The 12,228-nt window shown below is 45.7% G+C and overlaps 1 pseudogene; it reads left to right on the top strand.

The window, feature by feature from the left end:
• LOC138528800 (steryl-sulfatase-like) overlaps nucleotides 1-12,228 on the top strand; it is a 2,216,653-nt pseudogene that overhangs the window by 1,243,203 nt on the left and 961,222 nt on the right.

Below are 12,228 nucleotides of genomic sequence, written 5' to 3'. Positions count from 1 at the left end.
GTCGAATGGCGATTTCAACAGTTTCTCGACAAATTGATCCACAGGTCCTTTACAGGCTGCCTACGGAATCCCGACTATTTGAATGTTGTTCTGGCGAGATTGTGACTCTAGGTCATCGCATGTATTTCAGACTCTGCCAAATTCTTTTTGCAGATGGGTGATGTCCCGATCATGCTTGGTGACTTTGTCTTCAGTTTCGCTCACTCTTGCTTCGACTTCCGTGATGCGAGCCCCCTCCTTCTCGAGCTTGGATTTCAGTGACCCAATGGTGGAAACTATGTCATCTAGCTTCACTGTCATAAAGCCATTCTGCATTACGTCGAGGAGGTGGTCGTCCCTGGTGGAAGCGGATGCAGAGGGCTCCTCCTCCCCAGGCGATGCCTGAACAGGGTTCGGGTTCTTGGCCGGGGTGTACGTATCCATTGGGCCCTTCTTTTTGGATCAGGCTCTTTTCGTCATAATAACCCACGCTGGATATCCATCTCGTGAATGATTAGGGGGAGTAGCCACCAGATGTACACAAGAGCGTTGTGTAGGACTCCCACACGGTGCACCGTTTTTACCTCTGAATATATAGGAGCTATACAGAGTAACACCAGTAAAGAGTCAACCCAGCCGCATCCTCAGGGCCACGGCAGGAGGTCCCGAGATAGTAGATGGAGATGTATACTTCTAGTTTGACGGGCACCTGGCAAGCAGCAGTGTTGGTCAGCCATTCTGTGTCATGCAACGGGCCCAGTATGCCACTCAATACAAACTGCAGTCTCACAGGCAACCACCACCACAAAGGATGTTGTGATAGTTTCTTATGCTGTGCAGATTGGATGGGAGCCAGACGACACTCACTGTACCTGGTTGGGTCCTTCTTGTTCAATTTTAATGCAGCACTCTGGTCGTGGTTACCGTGCCAGACACCGCAACGTGCCCATCCAACGTTCATTTACAAGTTCCACTCACGGAATTAAAGTGACCACAAATCCACCCACCGTAGGCAGCAGGTGCTGCCAAGTTCATCCCCTCCCTGTGGTATCCTTGCAGCGCGGTCTCAGTGGGTGTTGCCAAGGGGGTTTATGTTGCTGTGTATACTCAGTTCAGACTCTAGGACGTTGACCGCCCAGCTCAAAGCAGTCTCTGGCGATGTGAGAGGGCACTCTCACGTCTGATCCACACACTCCAATGTTGTCACATGGCCATACACAGTTTGCCTTTATTTGTGATATGCAGTTGCAGCCAGATACCCCCCAGGGGTCAGTCTGTCACAACCCCATACTCGCTGTATGCCGGGTGAATGGTTAGGAGGTCTGATCTCAAGCCGCGTCTGAGTGTGTCTCAGGCCGTGCCCCCAGCAGTTATAAATACTATTGCACATTAGCTTTGTAGCTCCCGAGGGTGAAGAGTGGCCCCTCCAGCCCCAGTGTTGTGTGCTGTGAGGGGGGTTACACCAGTCAATTTGCAACAGTAAGGCCTCTGCATCCCAGTCTGTGGGCAACATCAATGTCTGTCCTGCAGAGCACCCTAGGGCATCCCAGACCATCCGTTCAGTAAGTGTCCAGCCCGGGGCTTCACGCACAGTTGGAGCCAGTAGTACATTGAGGTCTTATTTGTTGTCAAGTCCGTTGGCTCCAGTCACAGTGTTGTTGATGTTTTGATCTCTCCAGTCACGGTATCCACACGAGGCTGTAGACTAACGCATATGGCACCGAATACACCGCCTCTAGTGCCAGGCACTCCAAAAGGCTGTAGCTCCTGTGCACAGCCCATCACTCTGCTACAGTATCCTCCTCCACACATGAGGTGCAGACTTGGGTTGGTGGCGGATCCCAGGCTCGGCACAGGCAGCAGCAAGCCGACGAGCAGCCCACCGGAGCCAAGCTCCTTGTCCCAGGGAGCGTGGACAAAGATGTGCGATCCACACGCGCTCGCAGCAGACAGAGACAGAAGTCCCACTATCTATGGACCCTCACCCCAGAACAGGATGAGATTCACAGGGGTTTGCTTAGGGACCCCCAGTCGTCAGAGACCGCAATCCAACACTGTGCTGTGGCATGCGTATCAACGGGCGATTCAACAATATGCCTCAAGCAGCTCAAGGATCTTGTGGGCCATCCATTCCACACCACCCCAATCCAGTCACGGACCATCTACCTCGAGCTGTATCACACGTTCAGCCAGGGTGAGCACAGCAGAGTGTGTGACAGAGCGGATTGCTCCCACAGGGTATATGGTGGCCGGCATGCCCAACGAGTCGGGAGGCATGTAACTTCGGGTGCGGGAGAGAGTTGGGAGGCCTCTCCAGCAGTGCACCACTCCGTCTCCTCCTTCTACACTGCTCAGATCTGTCGCATGCACCAACGGATGTTCAATGGCTCGCCGCTCAGTATTACTGCTGCGGTTCTTATCAGAATTGGGTCCGCAGGTGCACAAGCTCTTCACCAGTGCACCAGTGTGAGTAGTTTGTGGTGCTCATGGGCATAAACGGATTTATTGAAGTTACGGATCAAACAAGGCGGTGTTCTCATTCAAGCGGCCATCTTGCATGGCTGCTCAACAGTGCCGCCTAAAATTTCAATTTTGAAAGCAACTAAAAACAATGGGGGTCTAGCCTTCCCAAACTTACTGGAAGTCTTGCAATATGGATGCCCAGCTTAATATGCTTAAAAGATGGATGAATCCAGAGGATAACCCTGTATAGAAAAGATAGCAATCAATGCGGTGCAGCCTGGCAGCTCCCCCAAAATCCTTTATCTACCCTGGGAAGAGATTCCAAGAAGTTTAAGAAATCACCAAACAATTAGCTAGCTATACGTTAAGGGCCTGGAGAGACATGTTGTGAAACTGGGTGTGCCATTTAATCAACCATTATCTGACCTCTTGGTGAAATATTGGCCACATGGTACCGAAGACACCGGGTGTATTTTCAAACTTATGCAAACCCTAATAGTGTGCCAGTGGGGGATGACATGAGGACTCAAATATATACGAATTTGGGGCTCTATTTGGCAAAAATGTATTACACAGCACAGATTGGTTCTTCCATTGGGGACTTCATCAGAATTTAAAATAGGGTATGTACCCTGCTGCCATGGATTGAGATCCAGCTATGGAATACCTATTGATGAAGCACTGTACCTATTCTTAATTCCAGACATCAAAGCACAATATTTGCATAATCACATTGAGGCAATAGAATGTATGATGCTATGGAAGCTTTGGACATTTCAACATAACTTAGAGAAACACAATATAGACTCCTCCAAAGAACAAATTATAACCCCTATAAACTACACCAAATGAGCCCACAAATGTTGGAAATGTGATTCAAGCTACAAGATCTTTGGGACACACGTTCTGGTTCTGGCCCTAAGGTAAAGCAGCTATGGGAAAGAGTGGGTGCGCAGTTGCAACAAATTAACTAATGAGTGCTGCCAGACTCATGGATGTCTGGCTTTTTTAAGAGGGTATGCCTCTATTGGGTTGCTCCTCTTTGGAAAAAAAGAGCTATGGACACATTGTTAATTTCAACAGTATGCACAATCGTGAGTACATGGAATACCGAACCAGGCCGCTCCATCTGGGAGTTGTGTGACCATTTATCGAAAATAACTATAGGTGAATGGCAGGCCCTAGTTAAGAGAGAAAAGAGACCAAATAATAAAAGAATGATAGCCTACTATTCCCCAAAACGGTAAAAATGGTTTTCTTTCATGGAATTGAGCCTAGGCTGCACATTGTCTATCTCTGTATCACACTCCAAAGCGGTCTCTCAGATCTAGCAAGGCCTCTGTGCCCAAATCCCTTTTTGTGTCATTTAGATTGCACGGCTAGGCCTTTCTCCCACTATACAGGTGTCTCTAGTTTAGCAGGGGTTCTTTCACCAATTGCACCGTGTTAAACTGCATTGATAGGACTGTACACTGCATTGTATGTTATTGAGATTGCATTGATAGGCCTCTCTCCCATAAAACAGGTCTCTCAGATCTAGCAGGGCCTGTGTGCCCATATCCCTTTTTGAGTCATTTAGATTGCACTGCTAGGCCTGTCCCCCACTATACAGGTGTCTCTAGTTTAGCTGGGTTTCTTTCACCAATTGCACTGTGGTAAACTACATTGATAGGACTGCACACTGCATTGTATAATATTTAGATTTCATTGCTAGGCCTCTCTCCGACTATACAGGTGTCTCTAGTTTGGCTGGGATTCTGTCCCCAATTGCTTTGTGCAATATTTAGATTGCACTATTAGGCCTCTCTCCCACTATACAGGTATCTCAAATTTAGCAGGGCCACAGTGTCCAAATTGCATTGTATGATATATAAATTGCACTGCCAGGCCTCTCTCTCACTGTACAGAAGCCTCTAATTTAGCTGGGGTTCTGTCCCCAACGGCATAGCACGATATTTAGACTGTAATTGACATGCCTCTATCCCACTATACAGGTGTCTCTAATTTAGCTAGGGTTGTTTCACCAATTGCACTGTGTCAAACTGCATTGATAGGACTGCACGCTGCATTGTATGATATTTAGATTGCACTGCTAGCCCTCTCTCCCACTATACAGGTGCCTCCAACTTAGCCGGGGTTCTGCCCCCAATTGCATTGTACGATATTGAGACTTCATTAGTGGGCCTCTCTCACACTATACACGTGTCTCAAGATTGGCAGGGCCTCGGTGCCCAGGTTGCAGTGTATGATGTTTAGATTACACTGTTAGGCCTCTATCCCACTATACAGGTGTCTCTAGTTTGGCTGGGGTTCTGTCCCCAATTGCACTGTGTGATATTTGGATCGGGCTGCTGGGCCTCCCTCCCACTGTGCAGGTCTCTCAGGTTTGGCGGGGCCGCTGTGCCCAAATGTCTTTCTGTGTCATTTGCATTGCATTGATAGGCCTTTCTCCCACTTTACAGGTGTATCAGATTTAGCTGACCAACTCACTCTCAAGTGAAACAGAATCCACCAGTGAATTACTGTGGAGTATCACTCTGATCAGGGGCTCACGCACCACAAGGCGCAAGTCTGACCTGCGCCCCTCCAAGCCACTCTTCAACTAGCAGATACCCCCCAAACCCACATAGCTAGCTCACCGCAGTGAACCGCACTCAGGGAGACGGACACAAAAGAGAGCCACCAATAGCACCCTCATAAACAACCCTTAACTACCTCCCCATCCCCCCTAAGGACAGGGACTGCATGAGTCACAAAACATCAGACGGAAAACCACCGACAGACAGAGCCCAAACTAGTAGCAGACAGCTTTCACACCCACTACTACACCAAAAGACAACAAGACCAAAGCTGGACCAACTTGACTTCAGCAAACAAAAGACTAAACAACTCTCAAGACTATAATGCCGCGCAAACAACCCATTCCAAGGAAAAGGCAAAGAGAAGAAAGAACAAACACTCCAGAACAGCAAATTAGAACGACAACAATAGATGGCACACCCACAGAAAGGAACACAAATCAAACCAACACTGAGAGAAGGGACAAATCCATCTACCTAACTCCATACCTCGCTGACAACTGGCAACCATACCAAACCAACCCATCGTTAGAAACAGCAACATCAAACAACCAAACACAAGCAAGCAGAAGAAGGATGAACAACACAAAAAACAACAAGCACACGACCCACGCAATAACTCCCTACATCACCAAAGCAAAAGGAACTTCCAATCAACAACCACAACTTCTGGAAGATGAACATTATGAAAACAAAAATAACCCAAGACAAAACCTAGAAAAACTCTTCGAAGACGCGGACACCCCAAACCCCACAGCCCAACAAGAGATCGACCGGGAAGGAAACCTCAACACCGATCATAAGACGACCTCGACAGGAAAGCCCAAACCAAACACCTCCAAACTTCACTGCAATCTAATAAACGCAAGATCCATGTCAAAACACTCAACAGAGATCTTCGACCTTCTCGATGACACTGGCATTGACATCCTCTTCATCACAGAAACATGGCTGGATGACAAATACAAAATCACACTCCAAAGCTGCCTTCCAACCACCTTCAAATGACTGCAAATAACAAAAAGGGAGAAGGCATCGCAATAGCATTCAACGAACACATGAAAATAAAAACTGATGAACCACTCAACATCCTCAACTGCGAAACCATGGTAATACACCTAACGGCAAACCCAAAAACCAACATCACATTCATCCTGGTGTACAGACCCCGACATATGATGCAACATTCGTCGACAACTTCATAGAAGCCATCACCAATTTAGCCATCAACCACGAACACCTAATCATCTTGGGGGACTTCAACATCTGGTTTGAAGACAACCATGCCAACTCCCAAAACTCACTGATTGAACAACTCAGCACCATGAAACTACGACAAATAGTCAAAGGGGCAACACACTTGGCAGGACACACCCTTGACGCAATTTTCGCCAATGAAAAACTCATCACTACGGCACCACCAATACAAATACTATGGAGCGACCACCTCATCATCCCATTCCTGATCACTCTACCTACTCAAGTCTACATCCAACCCCCAAAACTCGCAACCACCACAAAGAGAACTGGAAACACGTCAAAGAAAGCAACCTATTCGAACAACTGGAATTAACCAAACCCTCAACCACAGAACTAGAGCAAGCTGACCTAGACGGGAAAGCGGAGATACTACGCAAATGGATCGCAGATACAATAGACAAGATAGCCCCAGAAAAACCATTCACCCCATCAAAGAAAAGAAAATTGGCAAAATGGTTCACCCCACTATTAAGCGTCATGAAAAAGGAAAAAAAAAAAGATGGAACTAGAATGGAGGAAAGAATACAACCCAAAAAAAAAACACTGTTCCAAAAACAAATCCGCACATACAAGAAGGAAATTCAAAAGGCGAAGAGAAGACATTACGATGACAGAATCGCCAATGCCGCCAACATACAAAAAGAAATGTTTAGCATCATTAAAGAAATAAGAAACCCACCAGGCTGCAATAACACCCCAAACCCCTCAGAAAAACTAGGCAATGATCTGGCAGACCACTTAAAAAAAAAAATCAATGACATCCGACAAACCATACAAAAGAGACCAACTAACCACAACATACAACCTAACGAACTTAACACGGAACTACAGCACAAACTCCAAAGCTTTCCTGAAATATCAGCAGAGGCATTTGCTATGCTGGTAAAATGAAGCAAGAAAAATGGATCACCCATGGACCCATGTCCCCCAGACATCTACAAATCAATCCTCGCACAAGGAACGCCAGCAGAACACTACCTAAAGCTTCTAAATCTATCACTAGCAACAGGGACTGTACAGAGGATCTTCAAATTAGCATATATCAAGCCACTCTTGAAAAACACAAGTGGCGACGTAGATGACCTCTCCAACTACAGGCCGACGTCTAACATCCCCTACCCGGCAAAACTTCTAGAAACCTACGTATATAAACTAACCCAAGAACACGTAGAAAAACACCACCTTCTAGACCAAGCTCAAGTCGGTTTCAGATCAGCAAGAGGAACGGAAACAGCACTACTATCCATCTGGGACAACCTCAAAACTAACGCAGACTCAAACACTACCTCAGCCCTTATTCTGCTCGACCTCTCCGCAGCCTTTGACAAAGTGAGCCATGACACCCTGACCAAAAGACTAGAAGACATAGGCATAAAAGACACAGCCCTACTCTGGACCAAATCATTCCTAGCAGAAAGAACAGAAACCGTATGGATTAAACCATTCAAATCCACTCCACGAGTTAACGACTGTGGAGTGCCGCAAGGATCCTCACTATCTCCACTATATTTCAACATCTACCAGACTCCGGTCATCAGAATCTTCAAAAAATACAACATTACATGCTACAACTACACAGATGATACTCAAATCATCTACAAAATCAAAGACACTGATGCCAATCATTCAACCTTAATCGACTGCCTGAAAGAAGTCTTCAACTGGATGAATGCCAACAACCTGAAAATCAAACTAGGAAAGACAGAAATCATGATTGTATCCAAAGATCAAAAGAACGAAACCACCATCCTGTGGCCTACGGAAATGGGAAATGCACCAACACCATCGGAAGTAGTAAAACATCTGGGAGTCCTAATGGACAACACCCTAACCTTAGAACCACAAATAAATGTAACAGTGAAGAAATATTTTTTCCTCCTCCACACGGCAAGAAGAATTCTACCTTTCCTCTCCTTCACGCACAAAACAGTATTGTCGCCCTAATCATGTCAATAATCGACTATGCAAACAGCCTCTACCTCCGAATACCATAACACCTCCTGAAGAAACTGCAACAGATCCAAAATGCAGCATCAAGACTACTCCTCAAACTATCCAGAAGAGACCGCATCACCCCAGCCTTAAAAACACTACACTGGCTCCCAGATAAACATCGCATCACCTTCAAAACAATGTTCATAACACACACGGCAATCAGTGGACAAGGAGCAGAATTCCTACAAAAAAAATAACAATCTACAAACCTACAAGATCCCTCCGATCAAGCAACGAAGTCTGCCTGGAAATCAAACCATACCTTAAGAAAAAACTTGGAGGCACCTCCTTCTACCACTTAGCCGCAAAACCTTGGAACAACATCCCAAAAGAAATAAGAAACACAGAAGATCACCTAAAATTCAGGAAATCACTAAAAACCTGGCTCTTCAACACCACTGACCCAAACTGAAAGCCGAAACAGACAAAAGGATGACTAAACTGGAAAGGACATGGACAGCCCTAGAAATAACGGGGAAGCTCCCTAGGCACCTGGACGGGTGACACCAGATAGACTGGAACTCAGGCAACACGCACGGAGACCGAATCAACTACCCCACCCGCCCCTTAGTTACCACCAGGTACCACAGTGTTGTGGAATTGCAGAGATATTGGCGACTAGCACACAACCTGACTTGTTGACATTGGCAGGTGCACTGGCCACAGAAGTATGAAGGGAGGACAGGTGGGGCTATGAGAGAGCCTGATAGAGGCGGGGACAAGAGGAGTAAGGAACCTTGAATGTCAGAGGGACCCAGATCAGGACAGGTGCATCAGGGGAGACTACACAAGCCCAGCGCCTCAATTCAGGATAAAGATGCCAATTAACCAAATCCACTAACAATTTCCCCTCTCCATACACCTCTCAAATTCCAAACCCACAACCAAAACCTACAGCACAGCAAACCGCACAAACTTCACTACACTGCAACAACAAAACAAAAAAGACACATAGACTTGCACAACAGTACATGACGGCTACCGGCTGCAAACACCCCAGGCCCTGCCAACGGACCCACCGGGCTGAGGCCACCAACAGCACATCACTGCTCTCTTGCACTTTTCCTGCTTCTTCCCACTAACCCAACCCCCCCCTCTTTCAGAGCTGCCAGAGCGCCAGGGGACCACTCCGGTGGTGATAGTGCGCGGTACAAATGTCCTTTAACATTAACATTAACATGACCACACCGAAAATGTAATCCCAGGATGTTCTTGTAAATGTGTGCGTATCAGGAAAACCAAGACATTGTGAACGATTTGGAACTGTGAAATCGGGGTGATGACTAAGCAAACACCACAGACATACATATGAAGATGTATACAAAATGGATGCATATTAGAAGAAGCAGAGTATACTTATATTGTATAGTACTGTATGCCCTGGATGTAGAGTTGTTTGGTTCTCATTGTATATGCATTACTTAGGATTTTGTTACCTTTCATAATTCATGCAATGTTTTCAAATGTATTAAATGGCTACAATTAAAATATAAAGAAAAAAGAAACAATAATGTAGCATTTGATGGCAGAGGATGAAAGCCAAGGTCTATCCAGTCTGTGTGTTTCCCTGTCTACTCTTGACAGAGAGATCCAATAGTGTCTACTGATAGCCCTTTGCATTTTCAATGCAGTTTACATACAACATTAACAAGAATGTTATACAAAAGTGAACTTTAATGAGCCAGACAACAAAGCATCCTTCCTTCTTAGTCTGAGGACCACAATACTCTCCTTTGTGCATGCACGCTTCACTGGGGATCCCACCTAGTACATTAAGGACAAGATAAACAAATTCTTGGTGATTATTCACCCACATGCCTGGCCTGTTTTCCTCCCCCACCTCCCTTTAGTCAGGCGAGTTTCTCCCACATCCAATCTTGGGCCACACAAGATGATTCTTCCCAATCAACCATGCATTCACCCCTTCCCCCAGCAGAAGCCCCCATTTATGTATGGATGCATTCTTGATGAATTAATATTGGAACATAAAGAAGACAGAAGCCAAACTGGTCAATTCTTTACATTTCGGTCAACCAGTGTGGGGAGTTGTGTGGGAAATGAATACAAAGGGACGTCAATCGACAATATAAACATTACTAAACAATGTGGCCAGAGTACATCACTACTGTTCACTGGGTAAAGTGGGGTAAGCAGATGTTTCAGGCTGCATCTCCCATCTGACCCCCCATTCAATACCCTGAGTGGGGGTGACAAGGGTTATAGTAAAACGCATTTGGCAAACAGATGCAGAATAAAAATATGACTCGTCTGAATGCATTTGCCACGAAGGCAGGCAGTAATGGAAGAAAAAGTCACTCCAATTAACATTACAAAACGTTACTAAAAATCAGGGGCACATTATATTGAATGTTTATGGTGCAAAAGCTGGTTAAAACACATTTATATTCATGGTACGTGAAGGTACGGTAATATGACAATTATCCCCTGAATGGTGGAATAGAAATACAAAAGGAATTGTTGGTTTTGGGGCACACAGACTGGGCGACACACATCTCTCCTCCTTTTAATGTTTTAAAGTGGGTCCTTTGACCAAAAGAACATTTGGACTTGCATTTGCTTGCTATTGCTTCGGATTGATCTGGATGGTCACTGGAGGGATAATTGGAGCTCATAGCTCATACAGGATGAAACTACTAGTTCCATCATCCATTGTCCAACACCGGGTCTGGCTGAAGGTGCCACTTGGCAGAGAGGAAAGTGTCACATCAAGCACACAGTGTAGTTACATTTTCATCAGGCTACCTGTAGCTGAAATAGCAGGGTATGAAAGAAAACCTTGTGGGTAGCACCTCATTGTAATTGGAATTGTTGATTTGCAAAGTGCTTATACACAAGTGAAGTGTTTCAAAGCGGGAAGTAAACAAGGGAATAGAGAGTCATTCTTAGGCCTTGAAGTTTCCGAATGATTTAACAAAAAATGACCAGCATACTAGGCCTGACGGCATTACTACTAGTGCAAGTGCATGAAAAGAAGGAAGGCGAGAAAGGGGGAGGAGAGGGAGAAGAACATACAATCCATAAACTGCTGTAGTAGGCCAACAACGTTTCAAATAGTGCAAGGGCATGACAAAGGGTGAGTTGATAAGGGGGAGGAGAAGGAGATAACATACAGAAGCAAAAAACTACCGTACTAGGCCTGGCGAACTAGGCCTAGTGCATTGTGGTAATGTAAGTCTGGACACAGGCAGTGAAAGGTAGGGGAAGGGGAACAAGTGTGCCCAGTCCAGCAGGGCCCTGGGTTAAGTGCAGAGCGGTTACCCTTCTCATGGAACAAATTCCAAGAGACCAGTAGTGCTGAACAGAGTGCAGAGGCCCGGAGGCAAGTGCAAGGATTTAACACGTTCCTTGTTAAATGTGCTAAGAATCACACACGCGAATGGGGGACGTCCCTTTGTAGCAACGCCTGTCACCCTCTCTGTCAATTCCAACCTTCTTAACATAACAAACCACTGAACCACAGAAATTCTGTATGATCGCATCTCTAATGTCACCAGCCCAGAATCCCCCAGAAACAAAACAAGAAGTGGATTGTGGTGGAGCCAGTTCACACAAAATATAACTTTTTAAGGGCCAATAAGAGAAACAAAACAGGGAGTTCTCAATGCTTTTGTTTACAAACTCGATTTAACTAACAGGGATCAACTAGTACCCATTCTCGTGTTTCCTTTCTAGCTGTGGCAGCAGGAATTTCACAAAGGATGAAGTGGTTGCTTGTGAGTCAATACCATAGTTCAACAGGCTATGGGTCCACTGGGCGACCAATGTGTCCCAGAATTGGCCCCTGGAAGAGAAGCAAACATTTATTTTTTATTTAGGGTTCATGGAACGAGCTCCATGCAATTGGATAATATTCACACTTAATTAGCGACAAACCATGTATACGTATGTGTTATTAGTTAGGTAGGTGGTTATTGGTAGGGTTGGGCAAAAT

The sequence above is a fragment of the Ambystoma mexicanum genome, chromosome 7q (genome assembly GCF_040938575.1).
Source record: "Ambystoma mexicanum isolate Mex_15411 chromosome 7q, UKY_AmexF1_1, whole genome shotgun sequence".
NCBI lineage: Eukaryota > Metazoa > Chordata > Amphibia > Caudata > Ambystomatidae > Ambystoma > Ambystoma mexicanum.
The sequence above is the reverse complement of the archived record's forward strand: the minus strand, read 5'-3'. Positions and strand labels throughout refer to the sequence as shown.